We start from the raw sequence: 10,997 nt of genomic DNA on the forward strand, positions 1-10,997 counted from the left end.
AATGTACCAACGTATGTGCTGGATCTGGCCGGTACAGTGTTTGAAGTAATGGCATAAAAGCTCTGGACCATGTAAGATGGGAGAAACACCCAGAGCAGCTCACAATTATTGAGTATTTGCCAGCACAAGTAAGCATATTTAACTCAACTCTCCCAGAATTCTCCGTGATGTATTCACTGGTACTACTCCTATTTTATAGATGCAGAAACTGAGCAGGGGTGAGCTGGTAAATGGCGATAAGCAGGTTAGGGAAGGGGGCAGGTACCGATTTGCAGCATTTGCCAATTTCCATGGTGTAAATACTACCCTCAAGGCTGACGTCAAGTTACCAACATGACGTCAACAGGCTTGCAATGTTCCTGAAAATTTCACAATTGGCTGTCATTAGCCAATCAAGTCACTTGCTCGAGTTCACGGGACACAATCAGTAAATGGAAGAACTGTGATTTGAACCCAGCAAGTCTGACTTCAGACAATGTTCTCAACCACTATGTTAGCTTTTTTTAGAAAGAATAACTCACAAGGGTAAAAAAGAAGACAGGAAAACGACCCCACTGTCCCCAGAGCTTCACCTGAGCCACAGGCACAATCAGGAGTAAATAAGTGTCTAACGGCTCTAACTGGAGACTTCAGTCAGAAAAAGACTGTATAATGTAATGAACTCTCAGAGGAAGAAAAACTGGCAAATTGGACAGCCCTTAAGTGTGAAGAGATGCTGTATCTTTTGTTTCTATTTTTTCATAAAAAATGCCCTGTTCCAGAGAGATCCTTAGATGGTGGGGCAGACAATGAAGCTGCCTTTATTTGTGGAGTTGCCACAAATTCCTTTAACCTCTAAGAAGTGGTACACAATCAGCAGCGCTCAGCAGACGCCTCCCAGGGCAATGTTCTGGAGGTTTCTTCTTGCTAGTCCCCACTCTTCATTTCCTGTCATTGGTTTTATGGAATACCCTGGGAAGCAGAAAAGGCAGTGCTTCCCCAAATCAGCTTATGAAGGGCATATACAGGCACACCTCAGGGATATTGTGGGTTGGGTCCCAGCCCACTGCAATAAAGCGAGTCACACAAATTTTTTGGTTTCTCAGTACAAATAAAAGTTATGTATACACTATACTGTAGTCTGTTAAGTATGCAATAGCATTATGTCTAAAAAAAGTGTACATACCTTAGTAAAAAAATAACGCTGTTGGAAAAATAGCACGGATAGACTTGCTCGATGCAAGATTGCCCTAAACCTTCAATTTGTAAAAAACAAACAACAACAACAAAAAAAAACAAAAAATAAGGCAATATGGGCAAAGCGGAAGAACGTGAAACACAATGACTGAGGTATGCCTATATTCGCCACATTTTTATTTACTATCTACTATGCACTTTGTAGTTTGGCACTCCAACGGCAAAGACAGGTGAGATTCCTTTTCTTTACGAGTTTCAGGCCAAAATGGTTTGTAGGCTGTCATGGGCAGGGCTGTTGATGGGGGAGTGGGAGGGGAGGGGAGGGGAGGGGGGAGGGAGGGGAGGGGAGGGGGAGGGGAGGGGAGGGGAGGGGGGGAGGGAGGGGAGGGGAGGGGGAGGGGAGGGGAGGGGGGAGGGAGGGGAGGGGAGGGGGAGGGGAGGGGAGGGGGGAGGGGAGGGGAGGGGAGGGGGAGGGGAGGGGAGGGGGAGGGGAGGGGAGGGGGGAGGGAGGGGAGGGGAGGGGGAGGGGAGGGGAGGGGGGAGGGAGGGGAGGGGGAGGGGAGGGGAGGGGGGGAGGGAGGGGAGGGGAGGGGGGGGAGGGGAGGGGGGAGGGATGGGAGGGGGAGGGGACGGGAGGGGGGGGAGGGGAGGGGAGGGGGAAGGGAGGGGTAGGGGTGGGTTGGTATAAGTGGACTCGTGTAGGAGATCAAGATCAAGATCCCCATTTTAAGGAGTTAGGAAGGTGGGATTGTATACCCTGAGATCCAGAAAGAGACTCAGGTTTTGTGACGCCTAACTAAGGCTTGTACACCTCGGCAGACCCACTTTAAGAAAAGTTATACCAGCTTACAAATGAGGTACAAGGGCTTGGCACAGACCTTGAAGCTTCAGCGTCATTAGCTTCATGGTCAATGCTCCATTTCTGCTAAGACTTGAAAAATAAGTAGGAATTAGCCAGGCGAAAGAGCTGTAGGAACAGAGAGCTGGCCGAGGACCCGACACACGCAGCAACAAAAGTCTGGGGTGGGAGGGCGGTCTGGGAGCTCCAGGAAGTTTTGGAGCCCTGGACGAGGAGTTAGAAGTGGCCAACGGGGACATGAGAGACGGTGGTGATGCGGGGTCAGGTAAACCAAGGCAGGGAGTGTCAACTTTTCGCGGAGAGCAACAGAGAGCCACAGAGAGTTTGGGGAAGGGGTGTGACAAGGTCTGATTTGCATTTTTGTTGTTGTTTTTCAGATTTGCATTTTGGACCCTCACGGCCACCACAGTAAGGGGAGAGGACTGAAAATCATGTGATTATTCCCCCCCTGACCTGACCTCCATTTTCTCTGTCCTCCTCCTAAGTTTATCTTTGTTAACACAGGAGCTGAGTACCCTCGGAGCCGGGCACATGGACCCATGCTGGACCACGTGACCCTCCAGGTTTGCCCTGTGCTCACACGTCCTCAAGGAGCTGAGAATACTCTTACCTGGAGGAAGCAGGTGGATGGAAAGTGGAGAGAGAAAGAAGCAAAGTGCCGAGGACCTTCTCCCGGTGTTTCCCATGTTTGGGGAGGGGTGCGGGAGGAGGGCTGCAGCCCGGCTGCTCGGTAGGGGATGCGCATGCGCAGGGTCTCCGTAATGCCATTTCCTATCTGCCTGGCTTGCGACCTTCTTCCGGGCCTCAGAGGCCGAGGTGGTTTCCGGATGGAGTCGAGTTCTTGCAAATCGAAGACAAACCCCGGAGCAAGATGGACAATGAGGGTTGTCTCAAGGGGCTCAGCGGAGATGCCAAAAAAGGTCCAAAGGACCTTGAAAGCAGACAAACGGGAGAAACTGGAAGGTAGGAACTAGTCGTACCCAACATGGGGAACTTTAGAGCCGAGACTCCGTGTGTGTGTGTGTGTGTGTGTGTGTTAAAAAACACATAACGTGGGCTTCCCTGGTGGTGCAGTGGTTAAGAATCCGCCTGCCATTGCAGGGGACACGGGTTCAATACCTGGACCGGGAAGATCCCACAAGCCTCGCGGGGCAACTAAGCCCATGCACCACAGTTACTGAGCCTGTGCTCTAGAGCCCGTGCTCCGCAACAAGAGAAGCCACCGCAATGAGAAGCCTGCGCACCGCAGCAAAGAAGAGTAGCCCCCGCTCGCCGCAACTAGAGAAAGCCCACGCGCAGCAACAAAGACCCAACGCAGACAAAAATAAATTAACTTAAAAAAATGTAAATTTACCCTCTTCACAGTTTTTAAGTAGTCACTGCAGTATGCTATATGCACATTGTTGTACAACAGATATCTAAAACTTTTTCATCTTGCAAGACTAAAATTCTATACTCCCGTTTTTCCCTGGCCCCAGCCCCTGGCAACCACCATTTTGCTTTGTTTCCATGACTTTGATTAGTTTAGACGCATCACAGAAGTGGAATCATAGAGTATTGTCCTGTTGTGCCTGGATTATTTCACTTAGCATCATGTCCTCGAAGTTCATCCACGTTGTAGTATAAGACAGGGTTTACTTGTTTTTTGTTTTTGTTTTTTAAAATTTATTTTATTTTTGGCTGCGTTGAGTTTTCGTTGCTGCATGCGGACTTTCTCTAGTTGCACGAGGGGGGCTACCCTTTAGTTGCGGTGCGCGGGCTTCTCATTGCGGTGGCTTCTCTTATTGCGGAGCACGGGCGCTAGGTGCACGGGCTTCAGTAGTTGTGGCTTGCGGGCTCTAGAGCGCAGGCTCAGTAGTTGTGGCACACGGGCTTAGTTGGTCCGCGCCATGTGGGATCTTCCTGGACCAGGGCTCCAACCTGTGTCCCCTGCGTTGGCAGGCGGATTCTTAACCACTGCGCCACCAGGGAAGCCCTTTACTTCTGTTTTAAGGGTGGATAATATTCCATTATATGGACATATCTCAGTTTGTTTATCCGTTCATCCCTCCATGGACATGAGGTTACTTCTGTCCCCTGGCAATTGTGAATAGTGCTGCAATGACAAGGGTGTCAAGACTCCTCTTATAGAGACTCTAGGCATCTGTCAGTGGAGTGAGCTGTCAAGATTACTATTAGAATCAGAACATTATACTGTGGGCACCAGTTCACCTACAAGTGCTGGGATCCTCCCTTCAGAAAGGGAATATCCAAGTATCCACCCAATAGGATTGTACCTCTTGTAACCTACTAAGAAATTAAGATTTCCTCTCTAGCATTACATGTACACAAGTACACACATTTATTTCCCTTACTGCGAGCAACTTGAGAATAGGAACTTTGGGAACTCAGTAATTGTTGAATTGATACATGAATTTACTAGTTAGTCAATAAAATGGTGGTATTATCCCCATTTTACAAATTAGGAAATGACAATTTGCAGAGATTAAGGGACTAGGATTGTTACCGACCCGGGTTCTTGGACTCTTTTTTTTTTTTTTTTTTTTTGCGGCATACGGGCCTCTCACAGTTGTGGCCTCTCCCGTTGCGGAGCACAGGCTCCGGATGCGCAGGCTCAGCGGCCATGGCTACGGGCCCAGCCGCTCCGCGGCATGTGGGATCTTCCTGGACCAGGGCACGAACCCTCATCCCCTGCATCGGCAGGCGGACTCTCAACCACTGCGCCACCAGGGAAGCCCTCTTGGACTCTTTAATCAACAGAAATTGGTAAGAGGCCAGTCGAGGAATTCAGGCGAGGCCTTATGGGGACTTGCGCTGCAGCACAAGGGAGTGAAAACAAGTAACAAGTGAAAACAAGTTGCTTGTGCTCGGAGGGGGGCAGTCTGGTCCCTTATATGGGGTGAGGGTGGGAACGGGTCCAGGGCTCGGGCCGGAGGGGCGGCTTAAGTGTTTTGCCCACTCCCTTGGTGGTGCTGTGTGCAGGGATCACGCCCAGTGCCCTGCTTTTGCTCCCAACTCCTCAGAAGTGGCAGTGGGTTTTTGGTCTTTTTGTATCTTGTTTTTCAAAATTTGCTCCAACTGCGCATGCATGCAGTTATTTTTAGTCCCTTATAGCTTCTTGGTATTTTGTTGCTCGAGGAGACGTTTGTCCAGGTGCAAGCACTGCAGCGAAGGGTCACAGGTCCCAGGTTTTAGGTCCCAGCCTGTCTCAGGACCACTGTACTGGTGAGCTGAGAGCCAGCCTTCAAACACAAGCCCGTGGAGGCAGGATGTACCTGAGTCAGACGCACAAATCAGTTCTTTCCAACGTCCCCCCGAAGCGGCCCAGAAATGGACCAAAGAGGGAGAAAGTGCAAGCATGGACCTCACCGTTTCTGAGGTGCATGTTATGGGCTGTGTGTTTGCTATTTCAGACTCAGCCAAAGCAAAAAGCCTTCAGAAAGGGTTAACAGAAAGCTCCCAATTCTATTTCCATTTGATGTCTAAGCTCACTGGCGACATCTCATCTGTAAGACAACTTTATTTGTCGAATTTAATGAGTGCCCTTGGTGACAACGGCAACACGTGTGTCAGTCCTTTTCAAACAAGGGTGCTATAGTGTGTTCCAGGATGAGAAGAAGAAAATGGGAAGACAGTACCTACACAAAGATTCTCCAAGATTTACACCAGTTGTACTGGGCATTTATAAAACCAAAAGCTATTCTGTTCTTACGGTAGCAATATGGCAAAAATGTGTTGAACGTTGTTGGTTTAGGCCAATGTATAGAGTGACATATAGAGTAATACAGAATCCCCTAAGTGGTTTAGCAGGCTAATAAGTGAAATTTACCAGCTGAAATTATACAGAGGAAATGTCCAATTCCTGGATAGAGTGCGCAGCAACGTACAGTTGTGTGACAGTGCGTTTGTGATGAGAAGGAAGGAATTCAGAAGATTTGACGTGGGCCACTGATGTGACATGGGCCAGTCTGTCTTCTCTCAAAGTATTTTCATAGTCTGTTAACCTCCTCTTGGACAGTTACAGTGACAGAACAGCCTGTAGTTAAGAGCTGGATAAAACATTGAAGAACTATTTAACTGCTCTGAATTCTGTCAAAGCCTCAGACTTGTTCTTCTGATGCTTTATTCCTCAGTCTAGTTAACGCTGTAAAAACCCATCATGAGGAGAGATCTCATCTGGACCCAGCAATCTCAGTTCTAGGAAAGAACCTCCGCTCACGTGCATAAGACAATAGGCATAACAGTAAGTACAATAAGACTTTAATAGGGAAACACCTTAAAGAGGCAGCACAGCTCAGCCGTTAGGATGAAGACCCTGATGTGACAGATCATCTGGGTTTGAATCCTAGTTCTACCACTTATCTGCTGTGTGACCTTGAATGGGTTACTTAGCCTCTCTGTGTCTCAGTTTCCTCATCTGTAAAATAAGAATGGTAATAATAGTACCTGCCATGAGGATACATGAACGAGAATTTGTAGAGCCCTTAGAACTGTGCCTAGCAGATTGTAAATATTGTACACATGTCCATCCCATGGGAAAATGCCGAAATAAACTGTGACATAGTCATCCAATGATGCAATCTCATAGTAAACAGCAGCCAAAATGAACAAATTAGGTCCACACATATCACATAAGACAGGTATTAAAAACAGAACGAGCACGTTATAGAACAATAATTAAAATATGCTGTTTTGGTAAATTTGAAAAGCAAAACAGTATTACAAATTTTGATGGACACACACAGAGACATAAAGTGTAAAAACACGAGCCAGAGGCTATCCCCCAAATTCACTGTGTTGGATAACTCTGAGAAGGGAACAAAGCTTCAGCTCTACCTGTGACAAAGTTAGCATCCCCCGGGACAGAGGGTTTCAAACGTGTGCAGGTAGATGGGCTGCTTTGGAGGTGGTCCTGAATCAGAGTGGCTCTGCCTTTATCTGCTGTACGTATTTGCATGCCACTTAAGGTCCCCACCCCCAAGGGCGCTGCCTTAGCACCCTGCATTGTGTTTCTCTTTTCACCGTTAGACCCAGGGCCTGCCTCAGTGTCTGACTCTCAGCAGCTCCTTAATTACTTGTTGAATTCAATTTTAAAACAGGATATTTTAATTTTTTTTGCGGCAAAGTAAGGATTTGTTTGCAGGGCATCAAGCAAGGGAGCGGGAGACAAATCTCAGAGCCACTCCAACTTGGTCTTTGTGCTAGGGGTTTTTTTTAAAAGGGGAGAAACAGGCTGGGATTAATCATCATCTAGTGACAATTCCTTTAATTAATTAATTAATTAATTTATTTATTTATTTTTATTATTTTTGGCTGTGTTGGGTCTTCGTTGCTGTGCGCAGGCTTTCTCTAGTTGCGGTGAGCGGGGGCTACTCTTCGTTGAGGTGCGCGGGCTTCTCATTGCGGTGGCTTCTCTTGTTGCAGAGCACAGGCTCTAAGCATGTGGGCTTCAGCAGTTGTGGCACACGGGCCCAGTAGTTGTGGCACACGGGCTTAGTTGCTCTGCGGCATGTGGGATCTTCCCGGACCATGGCTTGAACCCATGTCCCCTGCATTGGCAGGCATATTCTTAACCACTGCGCCACCAGGGAAGCCCATCTAGTGACATTTCTGTGACATTTCTTAGTCATAGTTTCATGAGTCAGGGTGTCTCTGGTTTATGATTCTCAGGCCAGGTGGTCCGTGGCTCGGGCATCAAAGCAGGACATTGTATGTTTTTTTAAATTTTCTTTATTGAAGTAGTTGATTTACAATGTTGTATTAATATCTGCTGTACAAAGTGATTCAGTTTTACATATATATATATACTCTTTCTTTTAATATTCTTTTCCATCATGGTTTATCACAGGATATTGAGTATAATTCCCTGTGCTATACAGCAGGACCTTGTTGTTATCCATCCTCCCTCTCTCCCTCTCTCTCTCTCTCTCTCTCTCTCTCTCTCTCTCTATATATATATATATAGAAAGATATGAAAGATATGAAGATATAGAGATATCTTTCTATAAAGATATAGAAAGATATGAAAACCCATGCTAAAAGCTGTGAGTTAGCTGTGTGATGGGTTAATCACAAAGGAGGGGGTGGTGGGTTCAAAACAATGAAGGATGTCTTAGCGCAGTGGATTTTCAGCCATTGCACAGACATGCAATGAAGTGCTGAGAACTAAGCGCCAAGATGATGGGCGTGCCGTTAAGGTGATTCTGAACCGCAAATGCGTCATCACTTCAAGGTTGCACAGTAAACAGAAGGCCCACCTTCCACTAGCTCATCCTTCTGGCTTGTCACTCCCTCACAGCCACATTCATCCCTCTTCTTCATCCCCTCGGAGGGGAGGCCTCCAGCACACAGATCCCTTACTTCCTCGCAGTCACACAATCCTTTCTTTTCCTCATTTCTCTGCCTCATCAAATTAGGGTCTGCGATCCATCACTTCAACCTCCCTCTTGCCGATTTCCTAGATTCCCTGACCCTGCCTTCTTTGAGCCCACCTGGCAGAATCCCAACCCTGGATAAACCCAACGATAATCTTTTCGGTGCTCTTCACCCTCAGGCTGCCGATCTGTGGAAGAAACTCACGAAGCACGATGTGATGCAGGAAATAACCGTTGCAGTGGTGGCCTCCGGCTCACTGCCATGCAGACCCTCCCAGAGGCCACAGAACAGAAAGCCTCACATACCACATGAAGGAGCTTGCATGGGTTATCAGATCCACTTAAAAGACACAGGAAGAAGCAAGGGGAAGGACAGAGGGTAGGTTAGCACCCTGAGAACGGGTTGCAGGCAGGGCAGAAGGAGGACACCACCAGAACCCTGTGTTCTGCACATTTGGTTGTCTTTTTTTTTGTTTTTTTAACCATTTTTAAAGTCTTTATTGAATTTGTTACAGTTTTGCTTCCGTTTTACGTTTTGGTCTTCTTGGCCTCGAGGCATGTGGGATCTTAGCTCCCTGACCAGGGATCGAACCCGAACCTCTTGCAATGGAAGGCGAAGCCTTAGCCACGGGACCTCCAGGGACACCTCCCCACACACATTTGCTTGTTTCTCCCTCTGCCACACCATCCTTCCTCGCTGATGTGGTTACGAGGGCCAGAGTAGGGGTTGGACGAGAGGAGTCAGCAGGTCAAAGGTGCCTGGAGCCAACATAACCTTCCCTATCAGAGAGACTCGGGACAGTACACCCAGCCAGTGGAGCTTCCCAATAGCTTGATCATCCTCCAGGCCTTTTACCTGCATCCGGGGGGCAGAGCATACATGGGGCAGGGTAGGTGACAACAGGTATGGCCAGTGTAGTAATGGCATCACCGTCAACCTAGAGGTGGCAGGACTCATGCCTTATGAATATGTAAGGTCCATTTTGGTGCTCCCAGCCCTTCAGTGTATCATTGACACTCTCAGTTGCTTCATCTTCTTTATCTGTATTTAGCACCCATGTGCTTCATTTATTCTATCTTTAACATGTCTTACAGTTGAGTCCTTAAAACATTTTATACTTTCTGCCTCTGCCTCACAAGCTAATTGCTTGTTATCTATCCCAGTTGCTTTTCTTGTTTGCTATACAGCAGAATTGAATTTTCTTTTTTTTTTTTACATCTTTATTGGAGTATAATTGCTTTACAATGGTATGCTAGTTTCTGCTTTATAACAAAGTGAATCAGTTATACATATACATATGTTCCCATATCTCTTCCCTCTTGTGTCTCCCTCCCTCCCACCCTCCCTAGAATTTTCTTATATAATACTTTAAGCATCTACATTTCTGGGATATTCTTCCCTTGCCCTTGCTTCACCGAGCTCGCTCCTTCCTCTGCCAGCCTTTCCTCATGCTTTACACATGGTCATGCCCCCTTGCTGGAGGGTCACAAACACCTCGTCCTTCCTCCCTGGTGACACTGATGGTCATCTCCTGGACTGGCCGAGCTCCTTGAGGGCAGGAGCCATGTCTGTCTTACCCTTCGCTGGATTCAGGCGCATAATAATTGTTAAATGATTGAAAAGGAGTTAAACTTATGAGAAGTGGCCAGGCATATCAACAGGAGGTATTACAAGTAAGTCCCTGTTCTCTTTCCCTGTTAGAGTTTATGTCCTATCACTTTCTCATTTCTGGTGTGCATGGGCTGTGCTTGAAAACTCCTAAAACATTTCACCCTTTCTTATGACCTAGAACTTGTACTCAACTCTCATACTGACCCTAGGAGTCGCACCTCCTCTCCGAAGTCTTCCTTAACCTTCCCAAGCTTGGTGTAATTCCAGCAGCACCGGGGTTTCCTTTTCCCTGTAGCGCTGATTGCATTTTGTGATTGTTTATTAGCCCATCTGTCTACTAGTCTTTGCCTCGCTAGCGTTTCCACTCAGTGCTTGCTACACGGCAGATGCTCGGCTCAGCATTGACGGAGGAGTGTGCAGAGGCAGGCCTAGGCATCAGTCCTCCTTTCTCTTGGGCTTCCCCATGATCCTGTTTGCCTTCAGAGGTCCACGCTCTCCTGAGCTGAAGACACCCTAGGCCAGGGACTTCCCTGGTGGTCCAGTGGATAAAACTCCGCACTCCCGGTGCAGGGGACCTGGGTTCGATCCCTGGTCGAGGGACTAGATCCCGCATGCTGCAATTAAGACCTGGCACAGCCTAAATAAATAATTTTTTTAAAAAGTTATATGAAAAAACAAAAAGACATCCCAGCCCAGCCTTGTCCCTCCAAACTCATGGGCAGCTCAAGAGAAGCCCAAGTTGAGGAGGAGAGCAGTGGCCCTTTCCCTCCTCCCGCCCAAGACTCCGCCACCCCCAAAAGCATCTTGGCACGTGTCCTCCAGAAGCTCATGTTTTTCCTTGAATCATATCAGAGGTCCTCCTGGAGAGTAAAATGAGGGGTCAGAGGGAAGCCTTTATGTCCTCCCTGAGGCCAGATCAAAAAGAAGAGAATCTGTGTGTGTCCGTGAATTCAGGAAGCAGATATTCACAATCAAC

This window comes from Tursiops truncatus, chromosome 16 (genome assembly GCF_011762595.2).
Source record: "Tursiops truncatus isolate mTurTru1 chromosome 16, mTurTru1.mat.Y, whole genome shotgun sequence".
Classification (NCBI taxonomy): domain Eukaryota; kingdom Metazoa; phylum Chordata; class Mammalia; order Artiodactyla; family Delphinidae; genus Tursiops; species Tursiops truncatus.